We start from the raw sequence: 16621 nt of genomic DNA, 5'->3' as shown, positions 1-16621 counted from the left end.
GTTCCCCGGGTGGAAAGACTGAAGCATCCCTGCATGCAGCACCTCACAACCTTCCTGTACTTTCCCTGGCCTGCTCCTGGACTGCTCCTCCACCAACTGCCCCTGCAGCATCCCACAATAATTCACAGCTAAGGATATGGGAAGGACTCCCCAGGCCCAGGGCTCAGCCTGGGATCCACTGCAGTGGCCACCTAGGTGGGTCCTTTGCCTCAGAAGAAATGCTGCTCAGCAGACCCGTCCTCTCCTCACTGTCCCAGCCCCACCTGACATGCTGGCACACCCTCTCCCCTCAGCCTCTTTCACCTCGCTGAGCCCTGCTGCCACCCCATCGTCAGATACCAACCAGGCTGGGCTGTGTGCTAGGCCCTCTTCTGCCCTGGATCCCGGCTGCGATGGTTTGCTCGGTCGGTAGAGGTGGGGTCTGGCTGCGGACGAGGGGTCGGTCCCACTTGGGACGAGGGGTCGGTCCGGCAGCAGACGAGGGATCGGTCTCACAGGGGTTGCGCGGTTCGGCTGACGGGGTCGCCCGGGGAAGCCGGCGACGAAGGGGTCACCCGGGGAAGCAGGCAACTAACTGGGGACAAGGGAGGCCAGGCCCTTGTCGGGGGCTCTCAGGACTGGAGGGAGCACGGCAGAAGAACTACCGCGGAGACAAGGTAAACACGCAAGTCCATTTTATTGAGGGAGAGGCAACAATTTTATAGGGGCTGGGGAAGGCTGATTGGTCGAAGCCACGCCCTGTTCTGATTGGTTGCCGGAGAAAGGTCAGTGGGCGGTACTGGACGGGGGAGGGGTGGTGGTTAGGGATTGGCTGTCGCTGTTGCTGGGGGAAGTGGCAGGGTTTAGTGATTGGTGGCTGCTGTTGCTGGGGGAAGGGGCAGAGTTTAGGGATTGGTGGCTGCTGTTGCTGGGGTGGAGGGCAGACTTGAGTTTCCCGCCCACGCCTGGCTGTTGCTGCTGTCAGGGGGAGGGAAAAGGGCAGACTGGATTTTTCCGCCCACGCCTGGCTGTTGCTGTCGGGTGAGGGGAAAAGGGCAGACTGGATTTTTCCGCCCTGCGCCTGCGCAGGGAGAAAGAAGAAGAAGGGTGCCGCCCCACAGGCATCGTGTGGCGCCATCCGGGAGGAGGGGCGGCCGCGGAAGCATGGCTGCCGAGAAGGGGAGACCCGAGGGCACTCTGCGCCCATGCTGAGCTTCCTTCAGGGGTGGCGGTGAGTCCGACCAGCCACCCTATTATGGGGGCAGCAGCTTGGCCTGCCGCGGCTGCTCCCCCGCCAGGCCAGCAAACCACACTTCAGCCCGAGGGGTGACCGCACCCGGCCCCACAGGAGGTGGGAACTGTGAAAGAAGCCCAAAGCCTGCTCCTGCAGCTGCTACTGAGGGTCCCCCTCCTTCATGGTAAAACCCATTTCGGGGAGACCCCTGAATGGGGAGAGAGGAGTCCCTCTGCATCCCCGAGTCTCTGTGACAGCTGCAGCTGATACCGGTTCTGCCTTCCCCACAGCTCCCAGTACCTCCTCCCTCCCCAGGTATCCCTTCATATTCAGAATGAGGTCAGTGATCCTGGTGTGTGTGAACTCTCCTCACTCCTTCTCATGGGCACCCCTTCCACCACTGGGCCTGGGGACCATCACTCCATGGGCCTTACAGAGGTTGCTTCTGCAGCCACTTCTAGCCCCTCAACCAGCACACCTGCAGCCTTGGCTTCCCACCTTCCAAACTTGGGGGGGACTCTGAGGAATACCACATCCCTTCACCCCACTGCTCTGTGGGCCTCCTGCTGACTGCAGTGTGACTACCTTCCCATCTGACCAGACACTTCAGACATACCCAGTGGCATCACTGCCTCAGCCTGCACACACTTGGGTTCTGCAGCCCTACCCCGAAATGTAAACTCCCCTTTACCCCTAGAGCCACCCACCATCTCTATTTGGAGTTCCTGGTGGGCAGCCTCATGGAGCCATCAGCTCTAACCATTCTTTCCAGTTTGCAAACCTCACAGCTCCCAATTCAACCTCTCCTCATGGCTAGCCAACCCCGGGCAACACCACACAACTGTGTGGCACTTTGGGGGAATGATACACCTAAGTTCCACCTTGGGCAGCCATGCCAGGCTCCAGCTGGTCTTTGGGTCCACCCCCACTGTTCTCTCCTCTGACACAGTCAGTGCCTCTGGCTTTGCAGCCACCACCATGCCCTGTTGCTGTGTGACCAATTCAAGCCCAACATGAAGCAGCGATGCTCAACATTAGGCAGCACCACCCCAGTCGTCTCCAGGTTGGGGGCTTTAGGAGCACCGAAGAGTTTTGGGAACCAAGTGAAGGTCACAGATAGGAGCTCCAAAATTGAAGCACTCAGTGTAAGAGCAGAAAGGAGTGGGCCCCCCCACACCACGAATCACTGTGAGGTAAGCTGAGGCCTAAAGCCGTGAGAACCTGAAGCCGTGGGAACCTGGAGCCAGAGCACCCTGTGGCCAACATAGGGACCAGCACTCCTAAGAGTATCCCTGTGTTTGGAGGCACTGATGCCCCTACATGCTGCCCAATACCCAGGGCCGTGGAGGGTCCAGAACCTCTCAGAGCCCTGTTGCGTTTACATGAACGTCCATCCCAACCTTTATTCCCACCAAACCCACCAAGAGCAGCTTGGCCTTCAGGGTTCTCTCATAATGAGTCAGGGCTTTGCAGGAGACAGAACTGGTGGGCCCTCAGCCCATCCACTCCTCTCCGGGTGGGCTTCCACCATCTCAGGGTCTAAGAGGCAAATGTTGGCCTGAGGCAGCAGAACCTCAAGAAGCAGCCTTGTCCACTTTTCTGCAGGCTGGATCTGGGGTTGTTCAGTTTAAAAATGTTACATAAATAGACCCTTTTCTCTTCACTCCTAGAGCCAGCTGGAGCCCCAGAGACAAAGGTTTCCATTTCCTCTGTGTTTCCTGCAGTTTTGCTTCTCAAGTTGGGGGTTTGTGCTGTCATCTGGTAGGATCCCAGCAGTCAGATTACTCGGACAGGAGAGGAGCCCTCGGCCCGCCCCCTCCAGATGTGGAGCTGGCAGAACCCACTGCTGCCCATGGGTACCTCCTGCCTTTCCCATTTTCCTTGTCAGTCTTCCAGATCTTTTATAAATGAAACCTGGTTCTTTCACATAATTTTTCTATCCTCTGTAAATCAAGTATAGAGAAGCCATTGACTTGTAGAATTGGAGACAGATGAAGGAAGGATTAACTCTTTCAAGTTTCTGATGTCTCAGCTAATGGGTGGGGAAAGTAGCAAAACAGAAGAAATCTGAGTAGAAACCTGACCTATAAACATTAAAAATGTGTTTAGACTTTAAGGGATGGGAGCTCATGCTATAGTGGATCCAGGGAAAGGAAAGATGGGGTGCCCAGGGTAAAAGTGGTCTGGGGAAATGGATTGGTAGATGGGGAACCTGGGGTGAAGAGGGCCCTGGAGAGGGGGAGAGATAGGTGGAGGCCCAAGACAGTGGGCCCAGGGAAGGGGACTCGGACTGTGGAATGTGCTGGGTCATCACTACTACACACAATAAAACACATGGGATATATTAAGTGTTTTGAAGCTGGTGGTTATTTTTACTTTTAATTAAGTTTAGACAAATCACAGATCACCTAGAGAGTGTGAGCTTGGCATCCAGGCCACAGGACCAGAGTGAACAAGGGATGAAAAGTCACCTCTGCTCTGTAAACACTGAAATGCATATGTCTAAGATATGACATATTCCTAGAGATTTTATCTTAAAATAAGCATAGGACCCACTGAGTCCATCACTCTCCTTTCAGAGGAATAGGGATGGAAGGAGGATATTTGGGGAGGCGGACAAGTTAAAATTAGATTTTAATTATAAAACAAAGTCTAAAAATTAGGGATGTTTTCTTATCACCATTTTACAGATGAAGAATAGGCAAAAAGACCTCAAGTACTTTCCCTGAAATGACCACCAAGTGCATGTCAGGATCTAAGTATAGGGAAGCAGTCTGACTTCAGGCTAAACCACTGTGAATATGACTTCAGAAGTCAAAATTCCACCCAAGTTGGCCTGACCTCAAAGTCAATGACAAGTCTCAACTACATCCAAGTGCCACAAATGTGAGTCTGAAAGTGCCTGCCCTGCCAGGAGAGTCACTGTATACATGGTGGAAACAGCTGAGCACCAGGCACTGTCCTCCACTCTTTACACTCTATTAAATGGTGAGTGAGTGATGACTGTATATGTGCCCCTGTGTTAGGCCCAGGGCAGGGAGGGATGAATGAAACTTTATGGAAGTGATTGACAATCCAGCAAGAGATAAAGAATCAGCAAATACAACTTAAAGGGTCAGTGTTAGGGTAACAGAGCAGGTAAGAAAAATGTTGGAGTGGATGTGGTTCAAGCAGTTGAGCACCTGCTGCCCACATGGGATGTCCCAGGTTTAGTTCCTGGTGCCTCCTAAAAGCAAAAAAGCAAACAAATGAATAAATCAACTCAAAGGAGCCTATGTGGCTCAGTGGTTCGGGGCCAGCTTCCCACATACAAGGTCCCAGGTTCAACGCCCAGACCTGGTAACACAAGACAAAAAAAATTTTTTACCTAAGTCAGAAGAGACGAGACTGGAGCTGGGGATCAAAGGAGGAGAAGGAAGCAGCCAAGGTGTGAGAGGCTATTTCCACATCAAGGAAACAGTCAGTGACAAGTAGAGAAGGAAGACAGAGCATGAGTCACTGGGTAACCTCCAAGGTAGGTGGGCATAGCAAACAAACCCATTAAAAAGGGTACAGTATTTAGATAGACATTTCTTTAAAAAAGATACATAAATGGGAAATAATCATATGAAAACATGCTCAAGCCCATTAGCCATTAGGGAAAGGCACATCAAAAGCATGATGGGTTATCACTCCACACCATTCAAATGGAAATTATTTTTTAAACTGTAAACTAGCAAGTGCTGGTATCGATGCAGATAAACAGGAAACCTTATACACTGTTGGTTGGAATGTAAAATAATGCATTGGCTGTGGAAAACAGTTTTGCAGTTTCTCAAAAAGTTAAACTTAGAATTACCATATGACCTGGCAATCCCACTTCTGGACATATATCCAAAAGAAATGAAAGCAGAGATTCATACAGGTATTTGTATGCCAATCTTCAGAGCACAACAGACAAAAGGCAGAAGTCAAATAACCACCAGCAGATGAATGGATAAACAAAATGTGGTAAATATATACAATGGAACATGATTCAACTGTAAGAAACAATGAAACTCTGATGCATGTGACAACATGGATGAATCATGAAGACATTATGTTCAGTGAAATAAGCCAAACACAAAAGGACAAATATTATATGATCTCACTGGTATAAACTAATTATAATAATCAAACTCATAGATTTACAATCTAGAATATAAGTTACCAAGGGATAGAACAGTGGTAGAGAATGGAAAGCTGATGCTTAAATTGTGCATAATTTCTATTTAGGTTGACTGTAAATCTTTGGGAATGGATATTGGTGATGGAAGGACCTTACTATGGAGCATGTTTGTGAATGTGGTTGAGGGAAGTAGTTTTAGGTTATATATGTTACTAGAAGGAAAGTTAGAACCCCAAACATGGGATTGTTTAACTACGTGAACACTGTTGTGGATAATGCACTGCAGTTAATAGTACAAATACGAGGTTGTTATTTCATGAATTATAACCTATGACACTACTACATGTTGTTAATAATAGGAAAGTATATGGAAAAATATACCTAATGTAAATGGACTATACTTACCAGTAATATCTTAATATTCTTTCATCAATCATAACCAAGGTAGCACACTAATGCAGAGTCAACAAGAAGGATACATGGGAACACAGTTTTTACATGAATTTTCTGTAAACATAAAACTTCCCTAATTTTAAAAAATTACAATAATTTAAGAAAGCATTATGCTAAGTGAAAGAATCTAGGCACACAATACCACATATTCTATGATTTCATTAATACAAAATGTAAAGATAAATTTATAGAGATGGAATTAGATTACAGGTTATGTAGGGCTGGGTATGGTAGAGGGATTGAGAGGTGACTGCTAAGGGTATGGGGTTTTTCTTCTTGGAATGATGAAATTGTTCTAAACTTGATTGTGGTGATGAATGCACAACTCTGTGATTATACTTAAGTCACTGTTGGCACACTTTGGATAGATTTATGGCATGTGACTGTATCTCAATAAAACTGCTTTAAAGACTCAGGCACACATTGTGGAGGTCCTTGTAGTACAGTATAATAACTCTGCATTTTACTGTAAGTTGGGAATGCATGGGGATTTCACTAAAGAGTGACAAGGGACTGAGACCTGCCTTAGGTTTGAACAGGATCATTCAGGTTGCTAGATAAAAATCGACCACAGTGGCAAGCATGTCAAAGGCAGATCAGTTATGCAGCTATCACAGTAGTCCAGGCGAGCGATATGGTGGATGAGACAGAACAGCAACAGTTAGGGAAACCAGGTGGTCAGGTTTTGCACATATTTGAAGTGTTGATGCTGGATTGATGTGGGGTAAGAAAATGACAAAATCCCAAAATCCAAAAGATAGAGGAATGAACAAACAGGAGGAATGCAACTATGGACTAAATTAGACTGTTATTATTCTAATAATGGAAGAACTTGTAACATTGATAGACAGTGGACACAAGAGGTTCTGAGGGGAGGGAGAGGGAAGAAGAGGAGTTAACATGGGGCATTTTTGAAACACTGGAATAATTTGGCATGATACTGCAATAACAGATACAACTCATACATTTTCTCAAAACTTATAAAAATGTGCTGTGCAAAGTGTAAAACATAATGTAAACTACAGACCATGCTTAGTAGCAATGCTTCAATATGTGGTCATCACGTGAAACAAATGGACCACACTAATGAAAGATATTCATGGGAAAAGGGTGTTAAAGGGAAGGAGTAGGATATATGGGAATTCCCCATATTTTGATGGAACATCAATGTCATCTAAAGCTCCTTTAAAAATAGAGAAAAAAAATTTTTTGCTTCAAATTATGACACTGAAGCAGAAGTATCAATGGAGTCATGCTAGGCAAGAGAAAGACTGGGGCATCATCAGAACTATTTCATAATTGAACACATGGAAAGATTCCAAAGGGACAGTACACTGACTGAGACCGTAAAAAAAAAAAAAAAACTGATACATTGGTCTTCACCAAACTTTAAACCACTGATCTGCAAAAGAACTATAAAGGCAAACTACCAACAGAATAATATTTGGAAATTTAACTATGACAAAGAAAGAACAGATACTTAGAATATCTGGAACAGGTATCTAGAATATTGGGACTGGATGTGGCTGAAGCAGTTGAGTGCCTGTTTCTCACAAGGGAGGTTCTGGGTTCAGTTTCAAATACCTGCTAAAATAAACAAAAACAAGCAAACAAAGGAAAAAACATGGCTTAGTGGTAGAGTACTAGCTTCCCACTTACAAGGTCCTGGGTTCAATCCCTTGCCCTAGTACCATATACACACAAAAAACAATATAGATATCTAGAATAAATTAAAAGAATTTCAAATTTCTCAAAATTCAACAATGAGAAAACAATTCTGTTAGAAAATGGGCAATACTTATGAATAAACTTTTCACCATAGTAGATATATGGATGGGAAATAAGTACATGAAGAGATGCTTGATATAATTAGCTATTAGAGACATGTAACCTACACCATTATCACACATAACTACACACTATTAAAGCAACTAAAATAAAAAGTGACAACACCAAATGCTGGTGAAATTACAGAGAAACTGAATCTCTCATACATTGCTTAAGGGAATGTAAAATGGTACAGTCACTCTGAAACTAGTTAGCCTGGAAGCGGCTGTGGCTCAGTCAGTTGGGCTCCCATCTACCATATGGGAGGCCCTGGGTTTGCATCCCGGGGCCTCCTTGTGAAGGCAGGCTTGCCCACATGCTGTGGAGAGCCTCCAGCCCAGGCATTGCGGAGTGCCACCGAGCCCGCAAGCGCAGCTGAGTGCCAACTCAGAAAGGTGACACAACAAAATAAAAGGGAGACAAGCAAAAACACAGAAGTGCATGCAGTGAATGGACACAGAATAGACAAGAAGCAAGCCACAAGGGGGGGGGGAGGGAAATAAAATAAAAATAAATACAGACACAGAAGAACGTACAGCGAATGGACACAGAGAGCAGACAGCAAGCAAAATGCCACAAAGTGGGGGAGGGGGTAAAAAAAAGCCAAACTGGTTAGCAGTTTCTTATAAAACTAAATATATACTTATCATACAGCCCAGCAAGTGCACTTCTGCACATTAATCACATAGAAATGAAAACTTATGCCGAAACTAAAACATCAGTTTTTTCTTTTTAAAAGATTTAATCAAACAGATAAACCTCTAGGCTAACCAAACATAAAATAAAGAAGATACAAATTACCAATACCAGGAATGGAAGAGGGATCACTATTACTGGTTCGAGAGACATTAAAAGGATAACTCAAACAAGACTATGAACATCCCTACGTCCAATAAGTTTATAACTTAGATGTAATGGCTCAAAATTCCTTGAGAGATGCAAACTATCAAAACTCACACAAGAACAGATATATAATCAGAATAGTCCTAGAGCCATTAAAAATTTGAATCAATAATTAATAACATTCCAAAAAAAAAAGGACCAGGTTCAGACACTGGCAAATTCTACCAAACATTTAAGGAAAAATGAAACCAATTCTCCACAATCTCTTTCAGAAAACAAAGCAGAGGTGACATTTCCTAACTCACTCTATGAGGACAACATTAGCCTAATGGCAAAACCAGATAACGATATTAAAGGAATGGAAAACACATACCAATATTTCTCATGAATATAAAACCAAAACTTTGTCACTGTTTAGGGGACTCGTGGAAGGAAAATTCATGTAACAGGACATATTCAAATGCCTGTCTTGACCCCTTCAGAATCTTTATTATTATTGTATATTTTGTGGGAAAAACACACACCCATTTTAAGAAAAATCAACTGTTGATAAAGCTACACAATGAAAGGTAAGCCTGCCTCTCATCTAGCCCCTACTCCCTCAGCTCTTCCCCCTCCCAGACACCCACCTACCAATTTCTCTCACCTCCTTGCTGGACAGGCCCACCGGGCACAAAAATAAGTGCCTGTGTCTGATTTTACAGCCTATTTTTTACACGATTTTTTTTTAACTTAAATTTTTAAGTTATTCGGTCATTAAGTCAACCTTTCTTAAAGAAATTTCCATAACAGACCTAATAGTGTGACCATATGATATAAAGTCACATCAGGATACTCAGTGAGGGGGTGGGGCATGAAAAGGTAGGACAACAGACATAAACCAGGACTGCCCTGGACAAGTGGGAACACACTATGTTAATAAAGAAGGGTCAGTTCCACCCCCCAGTGCACAGGACTAACACCTACCACAAACATCCCCAGGCTGCAGAGCTCAAGGCGGCCTGGCACCTGAGGAGCCACAGCCATCACCAAAGGCCTGGCTGCTGAAGCCTGGATGCCAACTGCCAAGGCCTGCAGCCTGCAGCTGAGCATCATGGGAGGAGGCAGGGCAGCTTCCAGGGCCACCCACCAACTGCCAAGGCCTGCAGCCTGGAGCTGAGCATCATGGGAGGGGGGGTGGCTTCCAGGGCCACCCACCAACTGCCAAGGCCTGCAGCCTGGAGCTGAGCATCATGGGAGGAGGCAGGGCAGCTTCCAGGGCCACCACCAACTGCCAAGGCCTGCAGCCTGGAGCTGAGCATCATGGGAGAAGGCAGGGCAGCTTCCAGGGCCACCCACCAACTGCCAAGGCCTGCAGCCTGGAGCTGAGCATCATGGGAGGAGGCAGGGCAGCTTCCAGGGCCACCCACCAACTGCCAAGGCCTGCAGCCTGGAGCTGAGCATCCTGGGAAGGGGGGCAGCTTTCAGGCCCACCCACATGCAGGCCCACCCCACCACAGGGCCCAGCCAGGGCCTAGGGACTGGGTTGGCCCCGCCCACCTCCTGGTTCAGGCACTCCAGGTTGCAGACACTGGACCATCTGTACCATTCCTCACATTTTTAGTTTTTTTTCCCAACTCCTTAACATTCTCTACTTAATGTGTTATCAGCTCTTTTGGCATTTCACCTTCTCTTTCTACTTAAGCATTATCTTGTCACCCTATTTCTTAGAGATTACATTTCAGGTTGAAGTATTTTTTGAATTTTATTTTCTTATTTCTTCTCATTCATTTTCTGCATTTTTTATAAAATTTATATCTTGTCATATATTGGGTATTTTCTTAATGCCTTTTATCTAATTTTCAGAAAGTACATTTCAGCACATAATGTAGATCACCATTTGTTGTGAATTTCTCTGCCCTCACTCCTCCCTATTATTACCTTGGTACTTGAAAATAAAATAATGTGGATTTTTTTGTTAGTATTCATATAGTTTAAAAAAGTATATAGACAGAAATGAAATTGAAAACAGCTTTCCCAACAATATCGATCTGTTTCTCTCTCTACATTTTTCATGAAATGTTTTCAAGTAAGAAATCTTTCTTGCTGACATTTCTGGATTCTGTACTTCTACCACTCTTAAAACTGGGTCTTCACTCTCATTACTTCTATTGAACCTTTTGTTCCCTATTTTCTTCTTCCATCTGGCTACCAAATATTCCTGTTATATGTACTCCTCTACTGAAGAGAAAAATTACCACACTGCCAAAATCTAATCATTCCCTATAAATGTCTATATATTCTCAAAACCAGTTATCCATAAATGTCTATATATTTTAAAAATCAATTATCTATGTTATTTGAATAACTTATGCTGTATTTGTGAATTACCTTAATTTTTTATATTTATATTTATTGTATCCCTACAATCATTAGATTTTAGTTTCTCTTATTTTATAATGACTAAAGAGTTATCAGCTTTCTATGTTTTATATCAATCTATTTTTATACAGATTTGGTGTTAGCAATCATAGTTCATATTCAGCAAATTCTTTAAAATTTCTATTGCTTTTGATTCACAATCACAGAGGTTCAGAGTCATTTATATTTGGACTACAATATTACCACCATATGGCATAATACATATCATCAGGCACACATACCAGCACCCCCCAAAGTAATCTTTATAGTTCCCATGATCCCCAAGGATTGTGCTTAATATGTGCCCTTGCTCCATTAAAAGTACTATTTTATAAATAACCTCTAAAAGAAAAATTCATTTAATTGGTTTCACTGAATTTTTAAAATTTAAGAACACATCAAAATATTTCAGGTATTGTCTACCATTATCTTATTACTAAAATTTGAACATATGGATATTAGTAAGAATTAAGTTCTTCAAAACCATAAAAATGGAGGTATCCTACAATTAACTCACATTACAGGATTTCAGAAATGCACTTGCAGGATGCCAACAATGTGGGGACTTTCTGCTGCTGACTAATTCATTTGTGGAAGTCATTCTACTGTGTTCACAGCTGCATCTAAAAAACCCACAGCTAACATCATACTCAATAGTGAAATACTGAAAATCTCTCCCATCAGGTCACAAACAAGGTAAGTTAGCTCACTTTCATCACTGCTTTTTAACACTGGACCTGAAGTTCTTGCCAAGCAAATGGGTAAGAAAAAGAAATAAAGTCATTCAAATTGGAATGGAAGAAGTAAAGCTTTCCTTACACACTGCCGACATAAGCTTTTAAATACATAATTTCAAAAGATTCAACATAACTAATGCAATATAGACTTTAAGCAAACTTGGATTGTATGAGATACACACAAAAAAGTCATTTTGTTTATATAGTACAGCAAAAAAAAAATCTGAAATGGACTTTTTTTCAAAGTCCATTCAATAAGCAGGCTAACAAATAAAATACCTAAGAATGAATGTAATGAAAGGATAGAAACACTGAAACACTAGCAAACACTCTTGATGAAACTGAAGAAGACCTAAACATATAGCAAGACATCCATTATTCAAGGATGATAAGACTGCATTGTTCTACTATCAGTACTACCCACAAGGAACTACAGACTCAAAATAGTTATAAAAATCACAGCAGGGTGCAGAGGTGGCTCAAGTGATTAGGCACCTGCCTACTATGTGGTAGGCCCAGGTTTGGTTCCTAAAAAAAGATAGATGAGCAAACAATGCCAGGGGAATAAATCAGTCTTAAAAAAAAAAAAAGTCCCAGCAGCCATTTTTTTTTTACAAAAATGGAAAAACCAATTCTCAAATTTAAATGGCATCAGTAAGGGACTTGAATTGACAAAACAATCACCTTTCTCCTTTGTGAGACTGGGAAAGATTAATTTATAATAGAGGGCTTTCACTGAGATGTAGCTTAGGTAGGAATTTGTGGGATCCTCAGGGATATTGGGGTTCACAGAAATTTGGGTTGTAATTCTCCCTGTTAATAGAGGGTCACTATTTTCTGGAAGTCTCCTGGGGACTCAGAGGCAAGGATGTGGAATATCTCTGACAGCAGTGCCATTTTTCTCTTTTGGGGAATTTTCATTCAGGCTGGGTGCAGCCTTGGGTTCTCAGAAGGAAGTAGAGGTCTCTGAAAGAACAAATAGTTGACCATCTTCCCTCCCTTATATACCCTAAATCATAGGATCTGCAGTGAGTTAAACATAAGCAAGGGTATGACACTTCAATCAACATCACTAGTGACCAGTAAAATTCATAAGAAAACTAGAAATTCTCTGTTGGAGAAAAACCGGCTAGGACACGGAGACTGACAGACCACAGGCAGAATATGTATTTATTGAGAAGCTCTCCCAATGGAGGGGTCTGAAGAACAGGCTTCAGTCCCCCCACCAGCATGGTCCGGGTCTGAAGAGAGACTTCAGCCAACTCCTGGAAGGAGGGTGGGGACTTGAATTTATACTGAACTTTCCTAAGCAGGGAAATGAGTTAGTGGGAGGGAGTTGAGGGTATGAGTGAATTACTGGGAGGGGGTTGAGGGAGTTTATGGCTTCTTGGGATGCTGCAGGAAATGTTTCTTTTCATCTGTAGGGATTAAAGGATATGTAAATAGCGAAGGTTTCCATCTCAGTTTTCCTCTGATATGCAGGTACAGGTAGTAAAGATCTCCATTTCCCTCTATGCCTGACCCTATGAGGTTTCTTGTTTAACCTGTGGGAAAGTGCCTGCCATGCCCTCAGACACAGGAGAGGGGGTTTGCCTTTTCCCAGTGCATATCAGGGGAAACTGAGATACAGCTTGTTAATTATTGCAAACCTCTCACAGTCTCACTGCTATATCTTTTGGAATGGACACGATCTAGGTGAGGAAAGACTTAAATAGCAAGGTTCACTCTCCAGGCTGCTGAGAGAGTTGTTCGGGTCTTTACTCAGGGAGACAACTGTTGTTGATCACCTCCAGAGAAGTTCTCATATCACTGATTGTACTTTTCAACCCAGAATTTCTATTCCTGTTGATTTTATACTTTCTAGCTCTTTACTGATATTCTCTGTTTCGTGAGACATCATTCTCATGTTTTCCTTTTACTCATTGAGCAGATTAAAAATTGGTAATTTAGATACTAGTCTGGGAAAATGGCACTGATGTAGATGGGTACTGCTCAGTTCTTCTGCAAAAAATGGCAGCGAGGGGGCAGGGGCCTCATCTGAGTGAGCTGTCTTGGAATCCACACAGCAGGAGGCTGCAGGCCTGCAGGCATCATTCAGCAGGCAGTTGCACAGAGAGATAAAGAGCCCAAGTAAAACCAAGTAGATGATCCCTGTGGCTAGAAAAGCCTGGGTAAATCCTACTCTCAAGGCAAATAACCTCTGTGGAACCCCTGGCTCACAAAGGCCAGCTGAGTGAGAGGGAAAAATTCCCTAGAGGAAGGGGGGTTTGGCTAAGTGTGGGGAGTGGTTTCCTTTCTGTGGGTTTGGGCACCTGAGCCCCCTTTCAATCTTGGGGTAGATACCAGCCACACTGAGGTGGCCCTGGGGCGAGGGGAGAGGGACTCTGATCAGGCAGGCTGCCACACCCAGCTGCACTGGGAGAGAGGAACTTGGTCAAGGAGGGGTGGAGACAGGCTCCTAACTACTAGCCTGACCCCTGAGAACTGTTTTAGAAGTCCAACTGCCTAAGGGAAATGGGGGTAGGAAGAGCCAGATAAGCTTTCAGGGGCCTATTTAGCCTATAGACCTGCTGTAGCTCAGTAGGGGAATTCCTGCTTTGCTTGAAGATCCCTAGTCTGAGCCCTGGTACCTCCTAAGGGATCCAGGGAGAGATAAGGCACACAGCCAGCACCTTAAGATAGGGAACTTACTGACTGAGTTTCTATTGTTTTCTTCTGTGGTATACTGGATATATTTTTTTCCTTTTTCCTTTATTTTACTCACTAAAACTGCATACATCACCTGCAGAGGGCAGGTTGCCAGGTGACTGATGAGCACCAGCAGCCTGAGAAGGCCTCCAGGGGCCTAAGAGTGAAGGCTGCTCTCCCTAGATTGTTTGTTACTGTGCTGTTTCTTGTTTATTCTTTTCCCTTTGTTTGAATTTTTTTTCTTTTACTTATTTTTCCAAGTTACTTTATTTCTCTTCTTTCCTTCATTTTTCCATCTTCTGACTTCTGTAGCTTTTCTTCCATTCCACGACTTCTTGTTTGGCCTTCATTTTTTTTCTTTTTCTTTCTCTCTTTATTTTCCTTCTATTCTCTTCTCATCTCTTCAGCCTTTTAACTCACTCTACTTCTTTGCTATTTTGTTCCTTTATTTTTTCCTACGCATCTGTCCAGACTTTTAATTTGTTGTTTGTTTCTTTTTTTAAAAATTTATTGAAATATATCACTCATACATAAACATACATAAATAAGTGTATAATAGTTGTGAACTTACAAAACAAACATATATAACATCTTACCCTACCACCAATAACTTGCACTGTTTTTAAACCTTTTGAACTAATGATTAAAGAGCATTGTCAAAATATTACTATTATTTTCCCCTAACCAATCCGATTATCATCTTCGTATCATTTATATATGAACATACGTAAACAATTAAGTGTATAGTAAAAGTTGTGAACTTAAAGCAAACATGCATAACATCACACAGGGGTCTCACCCATCAACTCTCCACCAACACCTTGCATTGTCATGAGATGTTTGTTACAAATTATGAAAGAATATTGTCAAAACCTTACTACTAATCATAGTCCTTATCTTACATTTGGTGTTTTACCCCAACCCACCCTATTGTTTTTTAAATATATTTTTTGACAGAAGTTGTAAACTTATAAAACAATCATGCACATGTGCAGAATTCCCAAACACCCCGCCATCAACATACCACAATGTGGTGTGTGATTTGCTACAGATAAAATAATATCATCTGATTGTTACCATGTCCATAGTGTACATTTGGCTCACATTTTCCATACTGCCTCAGTATCAACACAGTACATCTTTTGCATAGATGCAAGAATATTACTACAAACCACAGTCCACAAGTCACTCCAGCTATATTTTTCCATGCTTCTCCACATTCTCAACACACTGCAGTAGTGATATACATTTGTTCTAGCTAACAAAGGACACTCTTGCATCTGTTCCATCAACCACAATTCCCATCCACCTCTTGGTTTACTGTGCTATTCAGTTCCTAGATTATTCTCTAGCATTCTGTGAATTGGCATTTACATAACTACACTACCATTTCAGTCACATTCCCATTTATAAACTAGGGGTTACTCACTGTGTGTTACCATCCATCCTAAAAATTTCCACATTTTTACAGTAAAGCTAATTAAAACTTCTACATACATTAAACATCAGTAGTGCACTCAGTCCTTCTCTTATCTCCTTTAAGAATCCAACACCTACCACCAGGTCTTCAAGATATTTTCCAATAATTTCATCGAGAAGTTTTATGGTTCTTGTTTTTTAGTTTTTTCATCCATTTTGAGTTAATTTTTGGATAAAGTGTGAATTAGGGGTCCTCTTTCCTTCTTTGAGCTATGGATAGCCAATTCTTCAGCATCTTTTGTTGAATTGATTGTTCTGCACGAGCAGTGTGAGTTTCACAGTCTAGTCAAAAATCACTTGACCATACGTGTGAGGGACTGTTTCTGAACCCTAAATTTGGTTCCGTTGCTCTACTGTGTCTGTTTTAGGCCAGTAACATGCTGTTTTTTACCACTATAGGTAAGTATTATGATTTAAAATCTGGAGATGAGGGTTTACTTTTTCTTTTTATGATGTTTCTGGCTATTCCGGACTCCTTACCCTTCCAAATAAATTTAATGATCATGTTTTCAATTTTTTCTTTAATGCTGGTAGAGTTTTTATCAGGATTTCATTAAATCTGCATATCAATTTGAGTAGAATTGACATCTTAATATTCAGTCTTCCGATCCATGAGCATGGAATGTTCTTCCAGTTATTTAAGGCTTTTTAAATTTGTTTTAACATTGAGTTGCAGTTTTCTGAATACAAGTGCTTTACATCATTGGTTAAGTTTATTTCTGACTATTTGAGTTTTATCTATTTTATTTTCACCACTCTTTCAGTTACTTTTATTAATATAATCTTCATTTCTAGACTCTCTTCCAGGCCCCTCTTTTCTGTCTTTTCTTTTCA

General features: G+C 42.7%; 1 long non-coding RNA gene across 3 annotated transcripts in view; it reads right to left on the bottom strand.

Annotated features, from left to right (window-relative positions):
- LOC131276458 (uncharacterized) overlaps positions 1 to 16621 on the bottom strand; it is a 77142-nt gene that overhangs the window by 32754 nt on the left and 27767 nt on the right. Inside the window, exon 4 of one of the 3 annotated variants that reach the window (XR_011647695.1) lies at positions 7294 to 7400. The exons of the other annotated variants lie outside the window; for them this stretch is intronic. This is a non-coding gene — a long non-coding RNA (uncharacterized lncRNA). The remainder of the gene's footprint in view (positions 1 to 7293; positions 7401 to 16621) is intronic. 3 annotated transcript variants of the gene reach the window in all.

Source organism: Dasypus novemcinctus, chromosome 28 (assembly GCF_030445035.2).
Source record: "Dasypus novemcinctus isolate mDasNov1 chromosome 28, mDasNov1.1.hap2, whole genome shotgun sequence".
Lineage (NCBI taxonomy): Eukaryota > Metazoa > Chordata > Mammalia > Cingulata > Dasypodidae > Dasypus > Dasypus novemcinctus.
Note: the sequence above shows the minus strand (reverse complement) of the source record. Positions and strands in the feature narration are given on the sequence as shown.